This window comes from Chinchilla lanigera, unplaced genomic scaffold (assembly GCF_000276665.1).
Source record: "Chinchilla lanigera isolate Chin_1 unplaced genomic scaffold, ChiLan1.0 scaffold00005, whole genome shotgun sequence".
Lineage (NCBI taxonomy): Eukaryota > Metazoa > Chordata > Mammalia > Rodentia > Chinchillidae > Chinchilla > Chinchilla lanigera.
Window position 1 is genome coordinate 28,427,754 of NW_004955406.1, and position 13,168 is coordinate 28,440,921.

Sequence of the window (13,168 nt, forward strand, 5' to 3'; positions counted from 1 at the left end):
ATATTTTTATCTTAACATTTTATTATAAAGGTTAAAGTTCACACAGCTGTTAGTGTAGCTTTTTGGAGGTGATGGAATCACAGAGCATCATATTCATCAATGTATCAGTCAACTGATGAGTTTGTAGCTAAAAGTAATTGGGAAGGTGAAGCCTGGATGGAGCAGGTGAATCACAGATGCTGTACCCTGGAAAGGTGCCTCTCACTCCCCATTCCCTTAATCTGTCTCTCTGCTCTGGTGCCATATTATAAGCAAGCCTGTATCATGTCCCTCTGCCATGCCACCCTGCCAAGAAACCAGTTGAACTGAAATTTGTGGGGACCTACAAAGATGGAGCAGAGGATAACTTGACTATTTAAAATAGTGGAATTAAAAGACCAAGTGATTAGGAAAAGGACTATAGAAAAGATGGCTTGAGTGCATCACAAGAAAGTACAGATCTCCACCTTTTGCAGGTTCAAAATTGCAAAAATAAAGACTTTGGTTTGAGAAGTAATTCCCAGTGCATCATGCTCCAAAGTGGTGGCAGTCTAGGGAATGGGAATAAGTCTCCTACAATTCAGTTCACTGTAGTCAGTGACCCACGCACTCGGAGGCCTCTGCAACTTCCATCAAGATGCAAAAGGGGTCAGCTACTGCAGAAGGCCAACCATCATCCATGTGTGCTGATTTTACATGCATGAATGATGCAAGAATTATGGAATCAAGGAGATTTCCACCCAGATTTCAGAGGAAGTCCAGAGACGCCAGTAGTGTGCTCCTGAGATGGCAGTATGTGAAGATGTAAGGGTGAAGCCGAACATCTTGTGTTGACCTCATGATGTTGGAAAAGTCAGGAATGTAGAACATCTGAGGAAAGCTGTGAGGAAGGAGCAAAACCAGCCCAAGAGAGAAGTCATGAGAACTAAAACCAGTGATGGTAGGTGGAGGAGCTTACTTAAGCCCATTGGAGCTCACATCTCACCACATCTTGATCTTGGTGTTGGATATTGAACTACAGGATTTAATGTTTGCCCTACTAGGTTTTGATCTTGCTTTGGTCCATTTCAGTCTATCCCCCTCTTTACTCCCCAGACTAGGAATGTGTATCCTGTGCCATTGTATATTGAGAGTATCTAACTTTCTTTTCTTTTTGATAGGGACTTGCATTTAAAAGTTTTCTTAAAATCTTAGAGATTTTGGACTTGGACTTTTCATCAATGCTGAAACTTTTAAGACTTTGGCAACTCTTAGGGATGGACTAAATGTATTTTGTATAAAAAATTGAAATCAATATTTTGGGGTTAGGAGCCGAATGATATGATTTACATCCCCCAAAGCCTCATGTGCTTATAAGTGGAGCTTTTGGGAAGGTGATTGGATCATGGGTATCTCAGCTACTTTTCTTGTTGCTGAAACAAAATACTGAACACCTAAAGCTAAGGAAGGAAAACTTTATTCAGTTCACAGTTTGTAGAGATTACAGTCCATTATTACCTGGCTCCAGAGCAAGGTGGTCTTGCAGAGAATAGTTCATGGCATGCAGAAGACAGCAAAATCAACAATGGCATCTTTCTGCCCCATTTATACTCTTTGGGTGTTACCAAATCAATCAGTGATCTGAACACATACCTTTCATCCCAGCATCACGTCTAGATTCAGCCACCCCTACATAGGCCCCACCATGACTGCAAGATGCTTTGGGGGCATATCTAGACACAAGTCATTACATGGGGTCCTCATACCCATCAGTGGATCAGTTACACTTTATAGCTGAGTGTAATTTGGTAGGTGAAGTCTGGTGGAAAAAGCTGAGTCACTGGGGTGTGGCCTGAAAGAGTGTATTTCCCTCCCATTCCCTGGATCACTCTCTCTGCTTTGGAGCCATGTGATGCACTCTCCTACCATGCCCCTCTGCTGTGCCACCCTGCCTTGTACACTTGTGAGCCCAAGTAAACCTCTTCTCCTTTAAACTGTGGTTGTTAGGTATTACATCTCAGTGACAAGAAAATAGCTACAATAGAATAGAATAAGCATTTTTCATTTTATAAGACTAAGTAAATGTAGATTGAAATCTATTATTTGGTCTATTTTATCACAATCTTTTTAATATATTAATAATTCTTTTTCCTCTAATCCTCTCTCCACTATTAATACTACATACAGGGTGATATGTATAAGCATTTAAATATAAAAGGCAGCCTTTTTCCAGCTTTTTCTTCTTGTCAGAGACAATTTAAAGTGAAAATGGTAATCTTTTCATTTGTTTGATTTATGACTTTAGAATCTAACTTTGTAAAAACTGTTCACTGTTAAAATGATGTCAACTTGAGTGTCTCACTTTTATTCTTTGTTATTCATGGAACTCAGCAGGAACATTGAGGCTACTTAAACTAGCATTAGATACCTCCCACTTTTCTCAGTCAGAAACTAATAAAAGTATTATACTGGAAACATGATTACTAATTCAAAGCAATTTAAAATTTTAAAAAAACCTGCTTTTCATAAAAATATAGGTGATGCATTTTTTTCTGGTCAGAACTGTTACAGCTCAAAAGAAATGCTTTAATTTTCTACTTAGGAGGTATTTTCTCCATGAAGAAAATTATTTTAAATTCTGGTCTTCTGAAAAATAATATCTTGAACTCTTACTACTAGTCTGTAAAAATTTTAGAGTTTAAGTTTATGAGTCTATCAAACTTTGGAGCCTTTTAAATGACTGTATATATCCTGTCATTGCTGTTGTTAAACAAGATCTGAATAGTTTTGGATACTTTTCCACTGAAAAGCCTAGAAAAGAGCCAGTTGTGGTGGTGCATGACCGTAATCCCAGCACCCTGAGAGACTGAGGCAGGAAGATCTCAAGTTAAAGCCCACTCTGGGTAAATTAGTGAACAAAAAAAGGGCAGGGGATGGGATGAGGCATTAGATCAGTAGCAAGTCCCTGGATTTAATCTGCGGTGCTATGCACACACTGAAACATGGTCTAGAAATGTACCCAATGCTTTGCCATTTAAGTGATAATTTCAAAATGAATTTTAATTACAATGTTGCAATAATATATTAAATTTCAATGCTTACCTTTTTGGGTCAAAATATTAAGGACAGTTAAGTGAGGTAGAAATAGTATATAGACAGTCATACAGGATTAGGCCCTTGAGGAAGTCAAGGGGATGAAAACACATTACAACTGTGGCCAGAGGTGCATCTGTTAGAGGTCAGGCCTCAAAGTAAGACAAAATGACCAGGCCTACATGCCTCCCCAAGAGGTAAACAATAAATTAGCATTAACATCAGTTGCCCTGGTGGGTGGCCAGACCCCCTGGCTAGTCTCTTCTGAAAATGGTCCTTGTTCTTTCCATATGTAGTTACTGTGTGACCCCACTCTACCATGTATTAATATTACCTAAATGGTTGAACTTGTAATCTTATTGGTTGATCGTAGTTTTGTCCCATATTGTGCTCACCTCGTGATTTTGTATCCTTTTCATTATATTTCTCCCACCTCATGACTTTGCTCAATAAAACTTCCTTTGTAAAATGGAGTCCTTGGCAACCCACTCTGAATCCCTCCTGTCTCTCAGGAGCTGTTCCTACTCCGCAATAAATTTTCCTACTCCTCACTTCCCACGTTCCTCAGAGTGTATTGTTCACTTTTGGGGAGCAAAAACTCAGCATATCAGATGTCTAGTAGGTTGAGAGCTACATTTATCTCCCATGTTAAAAAGACAAAATTATAACAATTTAATTTAAATATCTTTGTTGGCTTTGTTTTGAATTCTAGAATCAGGCAACATAGAATAAGTGTTACAATGGGTGAGCAGAAAAGATTGAAATAGGGACTGAATAAAGAAGAAACCAAAAATGAATGCTTATAACTCATTTGATAATTATGTTTTGTTTGAGGTGGGGAGGAGACAGAACTAGTGCACTTAATGCTAATTTTTGTAAAGATTGAAGGACATAATAAGTATGAAATAAAGGACAAAATAAGTATTAAAGCAAAAGGAGCGTCGATGTCAGGTTGGCTGGATATTTTGGGGAGTATAGTACTTACTCTCTCCATATCAATGTCTGCTTTCCTCAACCTCAACTGGGAACTTAACCATGGGTACTCTACCACTGAGCTACCTTCTTAGACCTTTTATTTTTTTACTACGAGACAGAGTCTTTCTAGATTTTCCAAGCTAGACTCAAATTTGACCTAACTTATTAGCAACTATTATCAGATAGCAATTTAATTTCTATATGGGGATGTGGGAATTCAGTAAGACTAATTGCATTATTTTTCAGCCTGATCTACTGGGGCCTTCCCAGTGTAGGAGCTTAAACTAAATCAGTGATCTCCTATTACATTTATTTACCATTAGTATATGGTCTACATGTGGATAACATAAACAGAAAGAACTTATTCTAACAAGCAATATATAAGTATGTTCCTTTGTGACTGATTTTCTTGGGGTGTCACTATTTTTATTAAAGTGTTTTTAATTGCCTAAAATAAATATTTCTTATTGTTCCCTACTCATTTGTATCAGAACTATCTGACAGACCTACAAAAAATACTCATTTTCTGACAGCAATCCTAAATAAGGAAAAATGAGAAATAATTTAGAGCTGTTTCCAAAAAAAAACATATTTACATTTAAAAGGGTAACTGACTTAAGAATTTCCTCATTGTCTACCTAGAGAGGATTCTTTACATGGGAAAATGTAATGTTCTCCTCCTATAATTCTTTGAAGAGAGAAGGGCAGGAATGCTAGCCTTCCTAGTTCAGGTTTGTGGGTGATATTAAAGTATATAAAAGTATGTGTCTGATTTGTAAACTTTCTGTTTATATCATGATAAAATAAAATAAATAATTATAGATATAAAAACATAGCAGTCACCAATTGTTTTATGCTGTTCCAGCTCCTAATAATTGAACATCAGATAGTGAACTGCTCAATTTCTTCTGGATTTCTTCTTCATCCCATTGGGTTTTCAGCAGTGTGTTATTTAATTTCCAAGTATTGTTAAATTTTCCGTGCTTTACTGTAATAGATTTGTATTTTCATTGCACATTGGTCTGATAGTAAGCATGGGGTGATTTTTATTGTTTTATAATTAATTAAGCACAGTTTAAGGAATAGTATGTAATCTATTTTGGACAAAGTTTTGAGTGCTGAACACAAGAACGTATACTCTGTTGTAATAGGGTGGAATATTTTGTAGATATCTATTTAGTACATATGTTCAAGGATGTGGTCCAGCTCAGATATTTCTTTATTAATTTTTTTTTTGTCTAGTTGCTCTGTCTTTGCAAAAGTGTGGTATTGAGATCACTCTCCATAATTGTGTTAGTGTTTATTTGGACTTTATATTCAGGAATACTTGTTTCATGAAGATATGTGCATAAATATTTGTAAGTATTATCCCATCTTCTTGGATTGTTCCTTTAACTACTATATAGTGAACTTATTTATTTCCCCTGAACAATTTTAGATTAAAGTTTACAGTGTCTGAAACTAAAATGGCTACCCCTGCTTGCTTTGGGGGTCCTGAAGCTTGAAATATGGTTTCTTATCCTTTGACTTTTAGTCTATGAAATCTTTTGAAACTAGATAAGTTTCTTGAAGGCAACATACTGTTGGTTTCTGTTTTTTTTTTTTTTTTTTTGATCAAATTTGCCAATTTGTGCTTCTAAATTGGAGACTTGAGGCTGTTAACAACAAGAGATATTACTCAGAGATGATGATTAATTGCTATCATTGTGCTTTTTTTCTGTTGGCTATTTAGCTTTTCTTATTGTTGTTTTTGTTATTGTTGTGTATCCATTAATCATTCTTATTTTTTTTGTCCATTTAGGGTTTTTTTTTGGCTCTATTGGTTTGAACATTTCTGTTTGGGATGTTTTTTAGTATTTTTTTTTTTGAGTGCTGGTTTATCATTCCTAAATATTTTGAGTTATTCTTATTTATTGCATGTCTTTATTTCTCCATCCAATTTGAAAGAAAGTATGGCTGAATATCTTAATCTGAGTTAGAAATTGTTTTCTTTGGGGACTTGAAATACTTCACTCTAAGGTCTTCTAGTCTTTAATGTTTGTATTAGTAATTTTACTGTAATTCTAATGGGCTTATCTTTACATGTGATTTTATTTTCCTGTAACTTCTTTTAAAATTTTTGGGGTTTTTGTAGTTGTTGACATCTGATATTTTAATTATGATGTATGTAGATGAGCTTCTTTATTCATTGTAATTGTTTGGTGTTCTAGAATCCTCACTTGTATACTGAACTTTTTTCTCATATTTTTTGAAATTTTCTATTATACTTTGTATAAACAAATTAATTACTCCATCTGTGTAACCTTCTACTATTTTTTCTAATTTCAATCTGAATTAAATCCTCTTCTAGCTTTATCTACTACTTCTTAGGTGTTTTTTTCTTACTCTGCCATCTATCTTGAGGCTTCTTTAACTACATTACTGTAATTTACTATCTTTTCAGATTCTGTCTTCATATTGTCCATTATTGCCACCGATGAATTCTATATAGTGTAATTTTAGTATTCCTGTCTGATACCTCTTGAATTCTATATTTTTGGTGAATTTGTCATTCATGGCTTGAACTGATTTGGTCAGGTGTTCTGAATTTTTCTTTCTCTCAAATGCACATTGGGTATTTTCATGGATAATTGTACAAACTTTGGGTCATGTCTTCTATGAATACACATTTCTTTTTCTGTTCTTTAAAAAATTTGTAGAGGTCTGCCAGTGACACTTGCTTTCTTCTTCATGTATATCCTTTAGTCAACCTTAGGAAAGTTGGAAAATTTTAGGGGGCGTTATTGCCTTGTTTTTCCATGATCCTATGCATACATATGTATGCTTTTTAATTTTCCCCATTTTTTCTAGTTGTGGTAGGATGAAGAGAACTTGTAAATTATATGAAGAGATTTTAGCAAGATACTACCTTCCCATGATGAATTTTCAGCTTTAAATGTGCTGAGATTATATTTACCCCTTCAGCTAATTAAAATGTACATGACAAGGCAGGAATTCATATGTCTTACTGCCACACAGCTCTGCTTTAATTCATATGTCTTCTGCTGAGTGATTGTGATTTGAATTCAATCATCCTATGTTGTATATTTAGTCTGTCCATACTCTTTTGTTAGTATAAGATACTAAGACAAAAACAGTCATTGTTATTTCATGGCTAAATTATCATTAAGCACAATGTTGAATTTTTATTTTAGTATTCCTTGATTGTTCCTTAATGATTATTCTCATTATTGCTTGGGATTTTCATTTGAAAGTAATATGTAATTTTAATTACAACCTATTTAGTTTTCAATTTTAAGAGTACATTGATACTTTGGTTGTTCAGTGGTTCCAAGGCTGAATCTTCCACTCATTGAACAGCAAAGTTTGAAAAATTTCTGCACAATGTTCAGTGTTTATAACTTTGCTCCACAATTAAACCAAAAATCCAAAATTTAAAAATCTGTACAGCACAGAGGGAATTATGTGTTGAATCTTATCATGGACACAAAGAGGTGACACTTCAGTCTAAATTCTGATATAGCCCAGAGACTATATAGTACTTCTTTTAGTGTGCTAAAATATTTGTCATTGTGCTTTTCTGTGTGTTCTTTATTTGCATAAAATATCATAACAATGGCTTTGAAAAAAGTTAGTACTACAAGCAGTAAACCTAACTGTTTTACTGGGAGAACCACAGTAGAAAGAAATCATTGCAGAATTTGTTAACATTTTGGGAAAAAAAATATAAGTGTAATAATTGGGACTTAGAAACAATTACTTGGTTTTCCATTATTTCTTATGGGAAAAATATGTTCAGTTCTTGAACTCTGCAGTTTTAATACAAATTTAAAATGAATTGAGCTTGATAACCAGAATATCACTGCATTTCAATTTTGTATATTTTTTTCCATTAGAGTGTTGAACACAGAAAAAGGATAATTCATCACATGAATTTGTAATATCTCATCTGAGAAAAAGTCCTGATTTACTTATTACTCATCAGAAGAAAATGCATCAGGGTTAGATGAATGTAACCTTGCTGCCAATACATTCAATGAACATAGTGAGGATTTTGACATGAATGTAGAGAAACCAAGAGAAAAAAAAATGGCATTAGATAACACAAAGAATCATGATAGAACATTAGCACAAGAAACTAAAAAAATGGAAATTCTAATAGAAAATATTAATTATATTGATTCTTTTGTGATGTATGCATTCGTCACAGTCAATAATATACTCAAAATTATAGTTGAAGGAACAAATGGGTGCATCATACAATGCAGCTTTAGTAAAGGAGAAAGCAATGCTCCATTACAGGTAGTGAGATGAAAATTCGTAAAGTATATTATTAATGATGGAGATAGGACCTTTACCAAGTGTTAGATTTCATTGGTCTAAAATAATATGTATACCAACAAAAATATAAAGAATGCCATGCAGCATGATCTTTTCTGCCTGTTTTGGACTGTATATTGCTCCTAAAATACCACATGCAAAACCAAGGATCCCATGAATAAATTTGAAAAAATCTTGGAAGAAACTATTTGTTCATTTAAGAATGTAGTAAAACCTAGAAGAATTGTAATGACAGACAAATGTATGATCTCGTGTATGGATACCTGTAATTCCACCAATACATCAAAAGAAAATGCTGGAAATATGGGATGAAATTATATAATTTATGCCTAATTGTTACAACTATGATATACATGTCTAGACCAGAATAAGTGGAAACCCTTCTAAGCATAGGCATTCTTATGAATTCCTTTTTAAATTAATGAAAAGCTTGTTAATTGAACATTGCACATTGTAAAAAGGTAGTTATTATCTGAGTATGCCCCTAGCACAAGAACGTAAAAAAAAATGTACTTTTCTGGCACTGTAGGACCAAATCAAAAATTTTTACCATTACAAGCAAAAACACAGTGAAATCATAAACTTTGAAAATAATTCTGGTGCAAAATTTGTTAAATGGGCTCATAAAAGAACCATTTGAATGTTAGCAACTTGGAAAACATCATACATGTACATTGATCCAAGGAAAATCTGGAAACAAAAATGCCTGTTCTTGTCTTTGATTACAATAATACAAAGAAAGATGTTGTCTTAGTGGATCAGATACAATCAGAAGAAAAATATTAAAATGCTATAAATATTACAATACAGGTTATTCCTGGTACAACAGCTATGAATAAATATTATATACACTAGCAATGCAGTACTCTTTAAGTTTCCATATTAAAATTTAGAGAATTCATTATTGATGAAATATAAACCTATGGTAAGTGCTGGGGATATAGCTTAGTTGCACAAGTGCCTGCCTGGCAAGAACAAGGTCCTGAGTTTGATTCCTGGTACAAAAGAAAATCTTATTATAATCGTGTGATAAAATTTCATGGACATAAATTGCTCAAAAGATTCAGCTTATAGAAGTTTATTTAGTATTGACAAGATATACATGCAAGCAATTCAAAGAATGCTATTGAAAATGCCCTGAAAAAAGGGGTGCTGCTTTGGACACAAAAAAGGCCAAATGCACTACAAAGTCTTGTGCATTCTGTACAAATCAGCTACCTTTATGAATAAATTATTTTGAAGAAATTCACTGAATACTACTGCCTTCAACTATGTAAAATAATATTAACAGGCATGGACTAGGGATTTAGTTCAGCGTGACACAAGCCCCTGCCTGGAAAGCACAAGGTCCTGAGTTTGAGTATCAGTAACCCCCAAAAAATTCACAGGCATAAAAATATCTGACAATCACTAGCACAATTGTAATGGGAGACTTTAATAACCCGCAATCACAGATACTTAGAACTAGACAGAAAATTAGAGTAAATTAAAAATTAAAAAATCAAAAGAAATATCAGAACTAAACCAAACCTGTGAACTTAATAGGTAATAGACCTTAACAAACCTTAATAACCCACCATCACAGAAACATAGAACTAGACAGAAAATTAGAAAAAATTAAAAATTAAAAAATCAAAAGAAATATCAGAACTAAACCAAACCTGTGAGGAAAATATCAGAACTAAACCAAACCTGTGAACTTAATAGGTACCTACAGCGTTCCACCTTACAGCTTCAGAAAACACATTCTCAGCTGCACATGGAACATTCTCCAGAATAGACCACATACTCTCCCATAGAACATGCTTAAGAAAATGCAGAGGAATTGGACTTAAATCATGCATATCATCTGACCATATTGCAATGAAAGTGGAAATCAATATCAAAAGAAATCACATAAACTATATTAACACCTGGAAATGAATAACACCTTCCTGAACAACCAACGAGTCACAGGTGAAGTTAAAGAAGGAATGAAACAGTATCAGTAATTAACGATAATGTTCCTACAATATACCAGAATTTATAGGATGCAATGAAAGCAGTTCTAAGAGAGAAATTTATAGAAGTGAATTCTCACATCAGGAAAACAGAGCAAGCACAAATAATCAACTTAAGGTTGAACCTCAGATTTCTAGAAAAAAGAAGAAGAAATCAAACCCAAAGCTCATGCAATGGAGGAAATTATACAGAACAGCAAAAATTAATGCAATAGAGACTAATAAAAAAGTGTCAATAAATCAAAGAATTGGTTCTTTAAAATATTAAATAAAATTGATAAACCCTTAGGCTACCTTATCAAAAAGAGAAAAGACTCAAATTTATTCCAATAGGAATGAAAAGGGGGAAGTTATAATGGATCCTACAAAAATTCAAAAAGTCTACAATACCTACTTCAAGAACCTATAATCTAATAAGATGGAAAACACAGGCAAAATAGACGGATTTCTAGATACATATAACTTTCCAAGACTGAATCAAGAAGACATAAAATTCTAAATAACCCAATATTAGTCAATAAAATTGAAAATGCAATTAAAAACTTACCAACAAAGAAAGCTCAGGTCCTCATGGGTTCACTGCAGAGTTCTACAATAAATTTAGAAATTCTCAATAGAATTGAGACAAGCAATACTCTCAAAATCATATATAAATATATATATGAATAGCTGCAATAACTGTGTTGCTGATATCTGATGGTGTATTGAAATGTACAGTTAATGATTCCAATATTTTATGTTCTGATCGATTGTGCATGCTTGTGTCTGGTGGTCTGAGCAACTGATTTAAAGGTAACAATATGCAGTGAAATTACAATAGTGAACTCCTACCATCTTGTTTAGTGAAACTCTGTATTATCTCTACTGTTTTATCAAAGAATTATTTTCTTATTTCCTATAATGTTTTGAGCAATCTTTCATTCTTACATCTGGTAATCTGAGCAGTGCAGTTGAGGATAGCAAAATGTAATGTAACAACCACTGTTGATTTGTATTATTTTGTTTTGAGACTCTATTACTTTGAATGTTCTTTGTTTCTCATTTACTACTGTCTTTAAAATAAAAAAAAAATCATTCCTGGAAGCAAGTATTACCTTGATAACAAAGCCAGAGAAGGACCAATCTGAAAAAGAGAAGTACACACTAATCTCCCTAATGAACATAGAAACAAAAACCTTCAATAAGATACTGGCAAATAGGATGCAGCAAATCATCAAGAAGATTATTCACCATAACCAAGTACAATTCATCCCGGGATGCTGGAGTTGTTCAACATATATGCAAGTCAATACATGTAGCACACCATATCAACAGAGCTAGAGGAAAAAATCACATAATGATCTCAATAGATACAGAAAAGGTACTTGAAAAAGTCCAACACCCATTCATGATTCAAAAAATTACAGAAAATTGGAATAGATGTTCTCTACCTCAATTTGATAAAAAGCCATCTATGACAAACCAACAGCCAAAATAATCCTAAATGGTCAAAAACTGACAACTTTCACTCTAAAATCAGAAAGAAGACAAGGATATCCACTATTTCCACTCATTCAATATAATTCTGGAAACATTAGCCTGAGCAATTACACAAGAAAAAGAAATAAAAGGAATAAAGATAGGAAAAGAAGAAAGTAAGTTATTATTATTTGCAGATGGTGTGAAACTATACATTGAAGACCCCCAAAACTACACTAAAAGGATTCTAGGTTTAATAACTATAGTCAGCAGTGTAGATGGACACAAACTCAACACTCAAAAATCAATAGCCTTCCTGTACATGAATAATAGACTCACCGAAAGAGAAATTAGGAGAACACATCTTAGAAAAACCAAAAAAAAAAAAAAAATGTGGACTCCATAGTCTCCCTGAGTTCAAACCTTGGCTCGAGCACTTAGTAGCTGTGTGACCAGAGACCAGTTATTTTCTCTCTCTGTATCTCACATCTCTCATCTGTATAATTTGGTAACAATAGTTCTCCCTTGGGGTTGTTGTGGAAATTAAATGAGTTCCATGTAAAATCTTTTGATAAGTAACTGGCACATAGAAAGTGTTCAATAATATAGCTGCTATTATCAGTGTTCATAATATTGTTCATACTATATTACTATGAGCCAGCCATTTATTTTCACAACCCCAAGAGGTGGGAGAGCTGGTTCCCCCAGGAGGATGCCCATAGTATGGAGGCGTGTGGTTCTTTCATTTCTGACTCCTGGGCAGGTATAAAGAAGGCCTTGCCAATACAAGAGAGATTCTGGTTGATCTGGGCCTGGAGCCATCTGAGGCTGACTGCATTGCTGTCCAGCATGTTTGCACCATCGTCTCCTTCCGCTCGGCCAATCTCTGTGCAGCAGCCTTGGCGGCCATCCTGACACGCCTCCGAGAGAACAAGAAGCTGGCTCGGCTCAGGACCACGGTGGGCATGGATGGCACACTCTACAAGATACACCCTCAGTGAGTGCTGCCCGCCAGCCTGCATCCCTACGAATGAGTCTTCCCAGAGCTGAGTCCCAGTGTTCCCTCTGGACTACTGCTTATCTAGACAGCTGGAACCAACCACCTCTTAATAGTTCTGGAATGGGCAAATCCAGAGCCTACTTTCATCTAGCTAGCGAGGGTCCTTTTGGGAATGACTCTTAAAAGAAGTAGTCTGCTGAAGTCAGTTACCTAATTAGGATGGCCATCCATCCATCCATCCATCCTTCTATCCATCTATCCATCCAATATATATCCACCTATCCATGCATACATCCATGTATCATCCATCCATTTGTGTATCTCTATATCTATCATCTATCTA